A 14,983-nucleotide genomic window follows, 5' to 3' on the forward strand; every position below is an offset into this window, starting at 1 on the left:
TGAACAGTTTTGTATTTAATGAACATATACTTACCTTGATGACCTGAGAGACAGGGTTCGGAGAGCTTCAGTCAGAAATATCCGACAGGGTTCGGAGAGCTTCAGTCAGAAATATCCGACCGGGATCCATGCTCATCATTTGAGATGGAGTCGGCATGGCCCACATGGGGCGCCCCTTCGCTTCCTACCTATATCTCAGGTGCTTATCCTGAGTGAATCGATCAACTCAGGAGGCCGGTTGATCTATCCTGGGTGACTCGATCAACTTAGAGAGGTCTGGTTGTCTCTTGGCAGAGATTTCGTGTGGTGGTGCCTACACGACTAGAGTGACGGAGTTCGAGGAGCTCTAGTCAAAAACATCCGACTGGTACCTGCGCTTGTCAATCGTGGGTTAGCCCTTGTGTGAACTGTTTGTATTAATGAACACATGCTCACCTTGGCGACCTGAGAGACGGGGTTCGGAGAGCTCTAGTCGAAGACGTCTGACCAGGATTCTGATGACCTATCAGTTGGTGTCTATCCTTACCCATCGTTCTGGTTCCTTTAGGTCTGGCCTAGGGATGTGGGGAGTCACCTGCGTGCGGTGGCGCTTCGGCTCCTGCGCCCGTTGTGTGGTAGTGGTCGATCGTGCGGTAGTGGTGGGCCATGGCCAGGCCACATCCCGTATGATCAGGAGCCGTTCCATCGAGCAGGGCGCATCTCATCGATCAGAGGGCGTCCCATCTACATTAAATGGAAGGAGAGAGAGTTTTTTGCCCTACCGCTGTGCCTTCCCGATTGGCACATCCTTTTCTTAACCGCTGCTCCCCTTCCTTGAAGTAGGAGAAGAGAGAGGTTGTTCGCCTCGTTCTTTTGCCTATTCGTCATCTACCACCACCGCCTTTCTTTTTCCTCCTCATCGAGATTGTTCCAGAGAGCCGCGGAGGTTTCTAGGAAAGGACGGGGGAGAGAGCGAGGGAGAAGAGAACTCACTGATCCTTTTCATAAGCCAGAGTAAGATGTTGGACTGGAGGTCATCCACCATGAGGAAGTTGGTGCTAGAGTATTTTGTCAAGAAGGGTTTTCTGCCGCCGCAGGAGGTGGCGCACTGGAGGGTCCCTAGGGGAGAGGAGTTCCCGCGACCTCGTCCTGGTGAGGTAGTGTCCTTCCTTACCTTTCATGAGTGAGGGCTAGGATACCCCGTGCACTGGTTCCTGCGTGGGCTTCTTAATGAGTGGGATTTGAAGCTGCAACACCTCAATCCGATGGTGGTGTTGCATATAGCTTGTTTCATCACCGCCTACGAAGCTTCCCTCGGGATGGAGCCGCATGTGGATCTCTTTTGGCAATTCTTCTTTGGGAGGACCTTGACGGTGGGGAGCTTGGTTGAGGCCACGCCAGTGGGAGGTTTCGCCCTTTAGAGGAAGCCAAGTGTAGGAGGTTCGTACCTTGTGTACACCCCTTGTAGGTCCAACCGGGGGTGGCACAGGGAGTGGTTCTACATTAGGAACTCGGAGGCGATGCCGTTCCCGATGTTTACCGGCAGGAGGCAGGAGGCCAGAGGAGCGAGAAAGCTAGTCGTGGGGTTGCGGCTATAACAGGAGGCACAAGGTGGAGGCCATTGAAGAGGAGCTCTAGATGCTCATGAGACAAGGCCTTGACGGAGTGCGGGTGTTCTACACCCTCTACCGCCATCGGATTGCGCCGTTGGCGGAGAGGACACAGCCGATGTGGGAGTACGGTGGCCGGTCGGACCCAAACCGCGCATCGCCTGAAGAGTTGCTGGATGATGAGGTCTGGAGTCACGTCAGTCGGGTGTTGTAGCTGAGGCCCGGGGAGACAGTTGTGGGAAAACCCATACAGCTCAACGCCTCGATCGCATCCACATTAGTGTGTTCCCTTGTTTCTGTTCGAGCTTCTTCTTTGCTCTTTCCTATTTCTTTGACCTGGTTCCTTCATTTTATAGGGGCTTGGGAGGTATAAGTCATGACTGCACCTTCCCAAGGGTCTAGAGGGCATGGCTCGGTAGACCACTCAAAAGAAGGCAGCCGAGGCCCAGAAGAAGAAAAAGAATAAGATCCTGCGAAAGCAAGAGAAGGAGCAGGAGATCGTCCGACGCATGAGGGTCGGGGAATGTAGGAGCGATGTCGAGTTGGAACTCGCGTCAGATGATCCTACGAATCTAGATGGTATGGTCTTCTCCGATGAGGAGGAGAGTAGGGGGGTCGTTGTGACCTCAGCAGAGCGTCGTGATGCTACGACGTCGTCCGCTGGTGATGAGCTAGTGGTCATGTGTCGTGTGGCGGATCCCTTGTTGAGGAAACGCGCAGCGGGTGCGGACGTCATAGGTGAGCGGGAGTCGAAGCGGACGCCATCACCACGCCCCTTGACGGCATCGCCGGCCCCGCCCCCACCTGTTGTGGGCGTGGTGGAGCAAGACGGGTGGTCTGCTGAAGGGCGGACTGACACTCGCACATCGCTCAAACCGGTGGCATGACTCACGGTGGGAGGAGGACCCGCCTGTGGCGGGCGTAGTCGAGCATGTCGGGCGATCTAAGGGGCGGACCAGGGCACATGTGTCGCGTGAGTCGCAGTCAAAGGATACTACGCTAGTTGCTTCGGTCGAGGATTCCTGAGCTAGGGGTCGGGATGACCCGTAGGTCAGGAAGGAGCCAGTAGGGATGACTTTGCCCCCTGCCAAAGTAAAGGGGTGCGGGTCGTGGTCCGAGAGTGGTCCTTGATGCGCAGGTGCGTTGAGGTTGGGGTCAACCTTCAGAGTTGTGCCGCTCGCCGCCCAGTATATCTTTCTCTGTTTTCTTTTGGTTTTTCACTGGCTGAGCTTTTTGTTGGAGTGTGACTGACCCATACCTTCCGTTAGTGGCTTGGGGATGCCGGGGATGAGTATTGCCCCAACTGCCATGCGGGAGACCTGGAAGCCCATTCTGCAGCGTGTCGCGGTGACAAGACCTTCCGTTCCAGGGATGGTGCCCTCCGGCTTGGCTGTTGAGGAGGTGGCAGTTGTGGTGTCGGTGTTAGCGGCGATCCCAGTGCTGATGGCGGTAGTGGCGTTGGAGGTGACTCTCACGGTGGAGGCAAGGGAAACCGAGCTTCCTTCCTTGCCGGGTAGAGGGTCGCGTGGCTCGCCCTTGCCGTCGTAGCTGAAGGCGCCGAGGGAAGACGTGGCTAGGCTGGGGTTGGGATGCCCGACTGCGGCCTAGGTCCATGAGGTGGTGGAGATCCCATCTGACATCAAGGTGAGTGTCCCGGGGGAGCCGTCAGTGCTGTTGTAGCAACCCACCGGTGATGTCGCAGTGGAGCCGTTGGTGCCATCGTAGAGCCTAGTGTTGGTCCAGTCGGTGGCTAGGACCTCTGGCAGGCTGGTGATGCCACCACAAGACTTGGTGGTGGCATGGTTGGAGGCTGGGCCCTCCGGCGAAGTGCTAGAGGGTGACTTGGAGTGGCCCTGCCCTAAGCACCCAGCGAGCATGTGGTTCATCCTTCAGGACTCCTGGGAGCGTCAGCTCTAGGACATCTTCGGAGGGCAAGGGCACGTCGTGATATCAAAACTCACCAAGCTGACCATGCAGCTTGAAAGTGCCCGAAAGTGGGCTTTGTTTGCCCGGCAGTTGGTTGAGGGTGACATGCAGCTCGCGGCGGAGGTGAGTTTCTAGTACTTGTCTTTTACCCCTTGTCGGTTGTTTTTAGCGTGCTTACCTTTCATAGGAGATAAGGAAGACATCGTCCCGCAAGTCCCACTTCCTCCGGTCGAAGTACGCCCAGATGGCTGAGCTCGAGCATCGGGCGGAGTTCGCTTGCCGTGAGTCCTAGGACCAGGCGACCGCGGCATGGGTGGAGGGGCAGCGTGCGGAGGAGCGGGTGACTGCGGCCGAGCAAGGGCTTGAGGCGGCAAGGGCCTGCTAGGCAGAGACTGAGGCAGAGTTGCGGGTGTCCCTAGTGAACACCAAGGTGGCGCTTCAGGAGGCTTTGGTGACCCTTGATCCAGAGCGTGCCGCCCTAGAGTCAGCGGAGAAGGCCCTAGAGGTGGAGCGGAGGGCCCGGTCGGAGGTAGATCGAGAGATGCGCATGCTCTGGGGCCAGATGATGGAGACGGAGGACGCGAGTGCCTGGCTACATGAGCAGGTGGCCCGGCTGCATGAGTAGGTGGCTGGGCAAGCGGAGGATCTCTCCACCCTTGAGGCTTCTCATGTTGGTATGTCCCCTTTTTGTTTTTGTTGTGTTGGCTTTTCCCTCAGCCTATTTCTGAGCTCGTTGCTCTTCTCGCAGAGCTGGGCGAAAAAGTGGAGGTGCTAGAGCGGGACCTAGAGACGACTAAGGTGACGCTTGGCCGACATACAGAGGAGCTGGCCAAGTCCCATGAGGAGCGTAGTGCTCTCGAGGGGGATCTTGACCAGATCCACAACGTTGCCTAGCACGTTGTTTCGGAGATCTTTGGGTCAGCGCTGAGTACCAACGCACCCGCCGTCCAGCTGGCTTAGGTCCCAGGGGAGGTCCAGGATCTTATTAGATCCGAGCTATTCTACAGAGCGTCGGGGGTGCTGACCGCAGTGGGGACGCACCATCTGCACCTGGACTTCGCCACCATATGTAGCGGATATGCTGAAGGAATGAGCATGGCGGACATCTAGTCCATCAGGGAGAGCTTGCTGCCGTACGCGCGGTCGGTGGCAGACCAAGTCTCCACCGAGTGGGTGATGGACGTCCATCGTGAAGACCTGGCCAAAAGCACATGTGGAGAGGATGCTATAGAGCTCTTGGATGGCGAGGAGCCTAGGTTGGAGGTGAATGTCGCCCCAGTTTTGACCGAGCCAGATGCCGTGCGCCTTCATCGGGAAGTGAGCAGCCTACGCCTTCATCGGTTGTACCATCATTGGATGTCGCTGGGCCAGCCCAGTAGCATGTAAAAATATAATAGTAGTTAGTAACTGTAGGAAGTTTTAAGTTCATGGGGAAGCCCCAGTGTAAGACATTTTGTGGTGTGTTTTAATGACTGCAATTGGTTTTTGTTCTTGTGATGGAGTCGCTCCGTTCGGGGAGGCTTGTTCCCTTTCGTTCCTTAGTTTTCCCTTAGCATAATTTTGTTTTTAATTTCTTTGTATCTTGTACCTACCCGTTTGTTTCGTAGGTCACAACTTTGCGAGCCCAGGCCGTGGCCCACGAGGCTTGGCCGGTCGTAACCATAGGAAAAGGTGGGGTGCAATCAGTCAGAATGTTTCAAAGCAAAGCTACGTAAGGTAAAACAAAGGAACGAACTGCCCTTTTGTTTGGGTAGGAAGGAGTTTCTCCATGCGAAAGTAAAAGAGTACTTAAGATAAAAACAAAAATAGAGGGGTAGTAGAGCCCCCTAGTGGAGCCCTCGAGCGCCCCGAGCCAAAAAGTGTTCGGGTCGAGGTGCTCTCACAGGAGCGTTCGCTAAGTAAAGGTAAGACTAAAACTTAGGAAGAGAAGAAAAGACATAGCTGTTCTAAGGTCCTCGGAGAGGGCATCGTCGTCGTCGTCCTTCAGTCGATGGGCTTCTATTTGGATCACTTCAGTCGTCTGGATCCTTGTCCGCTGCGCCCCCTTATTCGGTCGCTGCTTCCCCGTCTTCCTCCTCCTTTGACCTACTGGCCTACCTCAGTAGGCGCCTGAGGAGCTAGCAATCCTTGTAGAGATGGTTGATGGGATAGTTGTGGTTGGTGCATGGGCTCTCCATGAGATCGTGGAAGTGGCCCAACGAGTCTTGCTGGGGCTAAGTGCCCGTGTAATCTGCCATGGCGACCAACATGGATTTGGCTGGTCAGCGGCGATCCTTTCTGTTCTTCTTTCCCCTCTATGTGGAGGGGCTCTCGTTTGATCTAGGTGCTTGGCCTTACCTTTGTCGTGACCCCCGTTGAAGCATGGCAGAAAAGGCGCTTGCTGGGGGTGTTGGACAAAGGTCCGTGGTTCTAGGTGGTCAGGGCTGAGACTCCGACCAACACTACATGCGTCTTGGTTTGGCCTGAGCCACGCATAGATAGGGAGTTGGCACGAGGTGGTCGTCAAGTCAAGACAAGGTGCGGTTGTGGCTGCTTGTGCCACAATCGGTGGTTGTGGCGATGATAGGGTGTAGTGCCCCATCTGTTGCGTCCTTACTCCCCGGACGGTGAGCGAGGTCATGAGTCAGCATCGCGAAACAGAGCACTCCACTTGTTGAACGGCGGCGGTCTCCAACAGTGCTCGGAGGTTCTGGTGGATTACTCATCCACGAGGGTCGTTCAGCTCGGGCAGGTCACGCAGGAGCATTGCCGCGGCGGCAACATTCTGACTAGCTCAAGCGAACTATGGGGGGTTGGTCCCCTGAACCAGAGCACTGCGCTAGGGCTGATGGGCACGACCCTAATCGCCACCCGCCAGTCCATGCGCATAGGGCGCAGCATGGTGCGCCGAGTGCGTTGGTGCAGTTGGCAGCTAATGCAGCCACTATCGTCGTAGATCCTCCCCATGCTCACATGTGAGCTCGAGGGTCTCTGCATGAGGACCCAGTAGGGCATGGGTCTGGAAGGACTCTATTACCCCTAGCGGCTGTCCCGAGGCGTCCGTCACAGCGTACTCCCGGGACCGACGATGGCTAGGCACCACGTCGCCGATGCTGGAGCCGTCACTCCCGACGTCGTCATCCATGATGTCCAGGAAACAGGTGGGAGCATAGCTCACCATCCCCACGAACTTAGACGTGAGAGGGTGCGGCACCAGCACCTTTTGGAGTCCCCGGGCGTATGCGTCCGCAAAAGATGTGAGGCCATAAGGGAACTAGCCACATGGCGGCGCAGGGTTTGAGTAGAGAGTTTGCTCAGAATAAAGCGTAGATGCCGTGCCATCGAAGTCGCGTGTCTCGGAGTCGATGGGGGACGTCCCTACAACGGGTGCCTGGTCGCGAACCTCCTCATGGAGGTGGAGTATGCCGAACTAGTCAGCGATGAAGTCTAGGCTCCCAAAGCAGAAGGCCTAGGATGGCTCGAAGATGGGTGGAGCCTGTATCCCGGTGGACGAGAGTGCAGGGAACTCCAGCGAACCAAAGCGAATCGTATCGCCCGAGCCTGCCATGGCGGGGGTGGCGGAAAAATGGGCCATCCGATTACCAAAAAAGTGTTGAACGTACAACGTCTTCCCCATGGATGGTGCCAACTATCGATGCAGAAAATGACCAACTAGTAAATATTTGTAGTTTTGCTATACGTTGTGATCGGAGGTGGCCTAGCACTCAATGACACATGATTTATACTGGTTCAGGCAACGTGCCCTATGTTTAGTCGGGGTCGGTCGGTGACTTTATTCCTGAGCCTAGGTTCTTGAAGTCTATAGTGGGGGTACAAACGAGAAGAAGAAAGGAGAGGGTATACAAGAAGTTCGGATGGCTCCGACCAGAAGGGTTGCAGTCGGAACTTGGTGGTCCTGTAGTTGTAAGGGGCTGATGTCAATCTAGTGAGTCTGAGCTTGAAGAAGACGATCCTCCTTCGTTGAAGGGAGTGCATCCCCTTTCATAGATGAAGGAGATGGCTTTTATAGGTGAGAGGGAGAGAGTACAGATATTTCTAAGCCTTGCTGCCTATGGTGATGAAAACTGGATAATGGTTGAAGCCCCCTAATACTGTCGATGTTGCTGTATGATGTTAGACATGCATGGGGGATTGAGCTATCTTCTTCAAGAAGAATGGACATAGGTACCTGTAAATACTTCTGGATGCCTTGTGGCAGGTGAGGTGCCGCGCTATGTTCACCTGATATGGCAAATCCTGGAGCCCATACCGCAATCGGTGTCCAAAGACACATGGGGGGGCTTTACCATATGAGAGCACTGTTTTGTGCAGGGTATGGTCCCTGATATAGTGGTTTTGACTTGTGAACCATGCCTTGCCTTTCTCCACACACCTTTTGGTTCTTTTCGAGCGGGCGTCCCTGATCGGATTGTCCCCAGTCGGTTCTGGCGCACTAGTTGGAGAATAGCAATGAGTAGGGTTTTTTATGAACCCTGGTCAGAGACACGGGGTTGTGGTCGGAGGCGGTCCTTGGGTCAGGCTTTCTAAGAGGAGGCCATGTGAAGGCGGTCGGGGCCTAAAGCCAGTGCTCTGATCAGAGAGGCCATTCGGAGTTGGCATGAGCCTAAGGTGCTCCGGTCAGAAAGATGGGCCGAAGGCGGCTAGGGCCTGAAGCGAGTGCTCCGGTCTATTGAGTTTAGACTCTTGGGCCGGTCCAGAAGAAGAAAAGGCCATCCTTCTAGGCCGAGCCTCGGCATGGAAGCTAGTCCATGAGGGACCTCGGGTTTATGAACCCGACACCTTGAAAACTCTAGTTTGGTTTTGGAGAATTGATGAAACTCTAAGTGCTAACCTAGTTTATCAAGTGATCATAAGATAGGTAGCACACTCCAAGTGGTGAAGCAAATGAAGATCATAGCATGACAATAATGATGCCATGGTGATGATCAAGTGCTTGGACTTGGAAAGAAGAAAGAGAAAAATAAAAAGCTCAAGGCAAAGGTATTAACCATAGGAGCTATTTTGTTTTGGTAATCAAGACACTTAGAGAGTGTGATCACATTTAGGTTTGATAGCCGTACTATTAAGATGGGTGAAACTCGTATCGTAATGTGGTTATCAAAGTGCTACTAGATGCTCTAACTCATTGTATATGCATTTAGGATCTAGTGGAATGTTAACACCCTTGAAAATGTTTGTGAAAATATGCTAACACATGTGCGCAAGGTGATACACTTGGTGGTTGGCACATTTGAGCAAGGGTGAAGAGAAGTTAGTCTCGCTGGTCATAAGGTGACCGAATGCTGGTCCCAGTGGAACCAACATGTCCGGTCAGTTGTACCAGTAGAGATGCTGGCATCGGTCAAATGACCGGACGTTGGCGAGGTGTGTCCGGTCCTATTGTCGGGCAGCACATAGAGGCTAGGGTCTCTGACCAGACGCTGGTAGGGTCTGGTCACGCATGACCGAACGCGTCCGATGGGCAAAATGTGTTTTTGGAACCTTACTAGAAACGACCGGACGCTAATGGCTGAGCGTCCGATCAGTATTGTGCACAGTGTCTGGTCAACTCAAGTGACCGTTGAAATCGGGACACGTGGCTATCATCGGGCGACCAGACGCTGAGGTCCAGTGTCCGGTCAACATGACCGGAGCGTCCGGTCAGCCCGCGTTGTGCCTAGTGAAGGGGTACAATGGCTCTATTTTGTGGAGGCTTCTATTTAAGCCCCATGGCCGGTTGAAGCTCATACTCTTGGCCATTTGCATTGACATAGCAACCTTGTGAGCTTAGCCAAAGCCCTCCCACTCATCTCCATCATTGATTCATCATCTTTGTGAGATTGGGAGAGAATCCAAGTGCATTGCTTGAGTGTTTGCATCTAGAGGCACTTGGTGTTTGTGTTTCACTATGGGATTCGCTTATTACTCTTGGTAGTTGCCACCACCTAGATGGCTTGGAGCAGCAAGGATCGTTGAGCGGAGGGTGGTGATTGTCTCTGGCTCCGATCGTGGTGATTGTGAGGAGTTCTTGACCTTTCCCCGGCGAAGAGCCAAAAGGTACTGTAGTGGATTGCTTGTGACTTGTGTGATTCTCATCTTGTGTTGGTTATGCGGCACCCTATTGAGGGTTTGGCGTGTGAAGCCAATTAGCGCGTGAACCTCCAAGTGAGTGAATTGCCACAATGAGGACTAGCTTGCCAGCAAGCAAGTGAACCTCGATAAAAATCATTGTGGTCATTATTGATTCTGAGGTGATTGGTCTTCATTGTTATTCATCCTTGTGATTGCTTGGTTCCTTCATCTACACGGCAATATAACCTTCTTGATCACTCTCTTTACATTACTGCAAACTAGTTGTCAAGCTCTTTAGTGTAGCTGGTTGTGAGAGCTTGCTTGCTTGGTTGGTGTGGCTCTTTAGTTAGCCTTTGAGAGCACACTAACATAGGGTAGTGTCATAGCTATTGTGTGAATAGATACTATCTAAACTAGAATTGTGGTAGGTGGCTTACATTTTGAGTAGGCTAGCGCAACACTTGCTTTGCCTCATAATTGTCTAACCATATTGTTAAGTGTTGTTGTAGAAATTTTATTAGGCTATTCACCCCCCTCTAGCCATTAGGACCTTTCAAGTGGTATCAGAGCCGAGGTCACCGTGATTTGAGGCTTAATAACCTTCGGTGTAAAAATAGCTCAAATCAACAATGTCGTAGAACCGACCAATTTATAAGAGTATAAGTACAATGGCAGCCCGCAAGCGGTCGCACTGTCATACTTGAACCCATATAAACCCGGTAGTCTATCGAGTACCATGACAGGTCTTGATAAACGATTTACAACAACCAAGATTGTACATAATTCAACATACATGTTACATAATACATAAAGTTCACAGACATATTTCTGTCATCAGAGTATGAAACAAAGTTATTACAAACCGAGTTTGATAGATAAAAGCGGAAGCAAATTAAGTTTGAAAATAAAGTTTCCAACATAGTTTAGTACAGTGCCAACATAGGATCACAATCCATAAAAGCATGTAGAAGGATTAAATAAGAAGCCTACCCAAGGCTTACTCCTCATCCATAGCGGGATAGAAGCAACTCTTGCAATAACCATGGTACACAGTGCCATCTACAACATTGGGAAAATAAAACCCTGAGTATGAGAAGGTACTCAGCTAGACTTACCCATCATAAATCAGAAATAAAATGACTCCAAGGATCATGCAAGGCTGTACAAGTGGAGATAGCTTGACAACATTTTGCATAAAAGCGATTAACTCAGTTATACAATTATGATTCCATTATCAAGTTGATTGTAACTATCCATCTCTAAATTACCAACTAACCTGTGCCAAACATGTGGTATATCATTTAAAAGCATACATTAGTAACCATAGCCAGTACTGTAATTCCATACTTATTCGAACCATCATGTTCTATGACACAGTCACTATGATGTTGGTACTAGCCAAGTTTCTCACTATCCAGGAGAGACGGTGATTCGAATCCATTTCAACCAGCTAGGAATTTATTCATAACACAAACCTAGGCAGACTAGATCATTAGTCGCCTTATGTCACCTTTGGTACAACTTAGGTCCACATTTCGTGGGTTCGTATCGCGCCGCACAGTCGGGACACCAAATGTCAGGACGTTTAGGCCTAGCCTGCCCTTGGGCTCAGTCTGGCTCCCTACAAGGAGCGCACAATAGAACGGGGCCCGGTCTGAGTTGAGCTACTCGGCTTCGCGGTCGAAACGAGTTATGCGGCTAACTAAGTGATAGGCATGCGTTCAATCTTGTCAAACAGTGCCAACAATGGTACGGTCCTTAATCGGCATAGATGGAATCACATGAGTCAACCTACACATAGACTCCGCCCGGCCTTGATTTACATCATCCCATGGTTCTGTTCCACGATAGCAAATATAGGCAACCATGCTCCGGTATCCACCTATATCGCGCAGGTGACAGAAAATCACCCGACTTCTACCGGTCTAAGCATGGCTAAGCATATATTCGATCCTGGACCTACATAGGGTTAACGGTGGATATATCTAGACAAGGAATTTATATGCATCAAGTGGTTCCATTCAACTCTTATAACCTAATGCTTCAATCATAAGAACTTGAGTAATATTTTGTAAAATACTGGAAGACTTAGAATGCTCTAGGGCTTGCCTTTCAGAAAGGACATGGGGTAGTGATCAGGGCACTCCAAAAGCTCTTCTGGGTTTTGCTCCTCGCCTTCGGGAGCTATGGCTTGAGGATTCTTCTGCTGGTCCCCTTCCTCTACTTCGTCGAACTCCAGCAATGTTATCTCTTCCTCCGATCCTAGATGCATGAATACGGCATAAGGTATTGCGAATGTATGCATGTCGACAAGTACAATATGATGATACGTGATGAATGCATTTTGGTATGTATTCTTAACATCATGGTGCTGAAATAATAACAAGTGTATCGCATTTTACTAAGTATGTGCATATCTCTTCTTAATTACTCAATCAAACACTGCAGCAGTTCATGTACCTCACTACAAAACAGCAACTAATTGTTTTACTCATAACTGAAGTTTTACTTATCCAAAGGTGGTGATCTTGGACTTTCTGGAAATTTTATAAAATTGTCTACAACTCTTATTTAATCACCAAAAGCTAATTCACAAATTATCTTAACCAAAACAGACAATCAATCCAGTGCTGTCCAGAAATTTCTAGAGAGCAAGCAATTAGGAAATACTAACTTTAAACAGCTATAACTCCTAAATTCTTTGGCCTATTGCTCTGAAATTTTAACACAAGATAAATGAATAAGTTATCTAAAACTTTGTTATTAACCATTTTTACAGCAAACACCATTTTTACTATGCAACATACCTAATCACAAAATCTGTCCAAAAACCCTCCCAACTTGAATTATAAAGCAACAATACTTCTACTTCATGTAAGCATTCAAATTTTGACAACATAAAGTCTACCAACCATTCAAGCATACCAAATATACTCAAGAAAACATAATGGTAAAGCCCAAACTATTTATTTAAATGTCTTTATTATTTTATTTAGATACTTAGGTTAAATAATAAACATATACTAAACGTACATAATAAATTCTCAGAAATTTATAGTGGCCTACTAGTGCTACCGATAGACTATTATAAAAGTTTTCTGCCATTTGACAAAGTAAAACATCCTAGGCAAAAATGACAAGCTAGCAAGGGTTATTTTTGTGGAAACGGAAAACCCTACAAAAAGGTGTCAAGCGACAGATTTTATATTGTTCATAAATACTACACTTCCTAAGGAACACTACAAAATTTGGTTCACAATATTTAGATCTCTACACCCTACTTATCATTGTTTTCAAAGTTTGCAACGAAACTGAAAACAGATGAACTAGCATTCTCCATCGAGTCACAGACAGCTGGAGCCCTTTGTTCAGTCGATCCCACACGTCAATACAGAGCTCGGCGCGGAACAACCAAAGTTCACCGACGGTGACCCTCTCTGGTGGCGGCAGAGCAGGACGACGGTGCCACACCATCGGTGACTGCTACGACTGGATCTAATGAGTCTACGAGTTGCTGCACGTGATGGCGGTTCTAGAGTACCAACCACTATGGTGAAAGGCGGTCAGAGGCGGTGCGGCCACGATGACTTACCGGGTGCGGTTAGTAAGCAAATGTGGGCACGGTGAGACTCTGGGATGACGGTGGAGTGGCTACGGTGCTCGGCAGAGGTGGCACGGTGCTCGGTGGAGTTGGTGCGGTGCTCGGTGAAGTTGGTGCGGTGCTCGGTGAAGTTGGTGCGGTGCTCGGTGAAGGTGGCGCGGTGCTCGGCAGAGGTGCAATGGCACTGCCGCGGTGGCGGAGGAGCGACATGACGTGGCGCAAGGCGAGCGGGGTGGCCGACAATGGTGATGGTGGCGTTGTCCGCTGCTGCGGCGACTGTGGTTGCTGCGGGTGGGCAAAGGAAAAAGGCAGAGAGTGAAATGAGAGCACAGGGATGGAGTGGGCGAGTGCTGGGGATGATAAAGTGTGCTCTGACCTGACATAGCCGTGCTTGGCTCCACGTGGCCTGGTTGCTCAGACTAGTGGTGACGCACGGCTTTGTTCCCTCCATGCGGTGGCCATGCTCTGTTGCCGGTCGGCCACTGAAGACCGAATGGGTTGGCCATCCGAGCCCCAAACCGAGCCCGACGATGCGATTTGACACAATTAAATCTCCTAATCCGTAGCTTGTTAGTGCAACAACCTAAACAGAACTCATAGCCCTAAGTACCGGCTCTTATTTCTATTTAGAAACCATGCCCTAATTCTCAACCAAACTCGAGTTATTTCCTCCCAAAGTTGAACTTGTCAAACTGTCAGTGCAGCTTACTTAGACAAATTTGCAAAGTGTTGAAAACTATGGATTGATGACTTTTGAGGGCCTAATTCAAGCATGTTAGGTGCTAAACCGGTCTATGACCCAAACACAAAAGTTGTTCCCCTTATCAAATACTACAACTTTGCTTTAGTGACCACCTACATGCAAAGTCTCTATCATGCAGTTCAAACTTGGTCAAACCTCTTACATTCAAATAGTGACTTATACAAGAACTATGACTTAGTGACTCATTTAGCCCTAGCCATGAATACCAAAGTTGTTCATAATGATACTCTAAACATGTTGAAGCTAATTGCAAGGTCACACACTCATTTCATGCATTGGTCACACATAGGGCTATCCAGGTCAACACATATAACATCACTTAAGTGCTTGATCATGAAAGGTGACCTTCATGAACAATGTTCCATTTGCTAACCTAAGTGTTGCTAATATGTTTTTGTGACTCATATCAACCAATTACATGTATACACTCATGATCATATGCATATATACCAGGAAACATGAAATAACAAGCAATATTGCATATGTTTCAATCAAATGTTTCAAGTGTAAATGCTTAAATATGAATGTTTGATGCTCATGCTCATGTTGTGCAAGTTGATTTATGCAAGGCTAACACCTAGGGTGTTACAAACAACACCAAGAAGCCACCCCAATTTGATGGCACAAATTATCCTTATTGGAAGTCAAAGATGACCACACACATCAAGTCAATCAATAGAAATGTGTAAAAGGTGGTAGAAACCAAAATTGAGATTAGTGATCCGGAGAATCCCACCATGGCCGAAGAAGTGCTTCTCCAGAAACAATGACATTGCTCTAAGTACTATTCATGATGCAATTGATGAGAGAACATTTGAGCAAATCAAGAATATCAAGATGGCACATGAGGCTTGGAAGAAGTTAGAAGAATCATTTGAGGGCACTCAAGCCATGAAGGGTGTAAAGGCTTATATTCTCAAGGAGAAGTTTGCAAGCTTCAAGATAAAGGAGGATGAGAGTGTGCCGGAGATGTTTCATAGGCTTCAAGTGCTTATCAATGATCTCAAAGCACTTGGAGAAGAGGTGAAAGACAAGGACTTCTCCCATAAGTTC

The sequence above is a fragment of the Miscanthus floridulus genome, chromosome 18 (assembly GCF_019320115.1).
Source record: "Miscanthus floridulus cultivar M001 chromosome 18, ASM1932011v1, whole genome shotgun sequence".
Taxonomy (NCBI): domain Eukaryota; kingdom Viridiplantae; phylum Streptophyta; class Magnoliopsida; order Poales; family Poaceae; genus Miscanthus; species Miscanthus floridulus.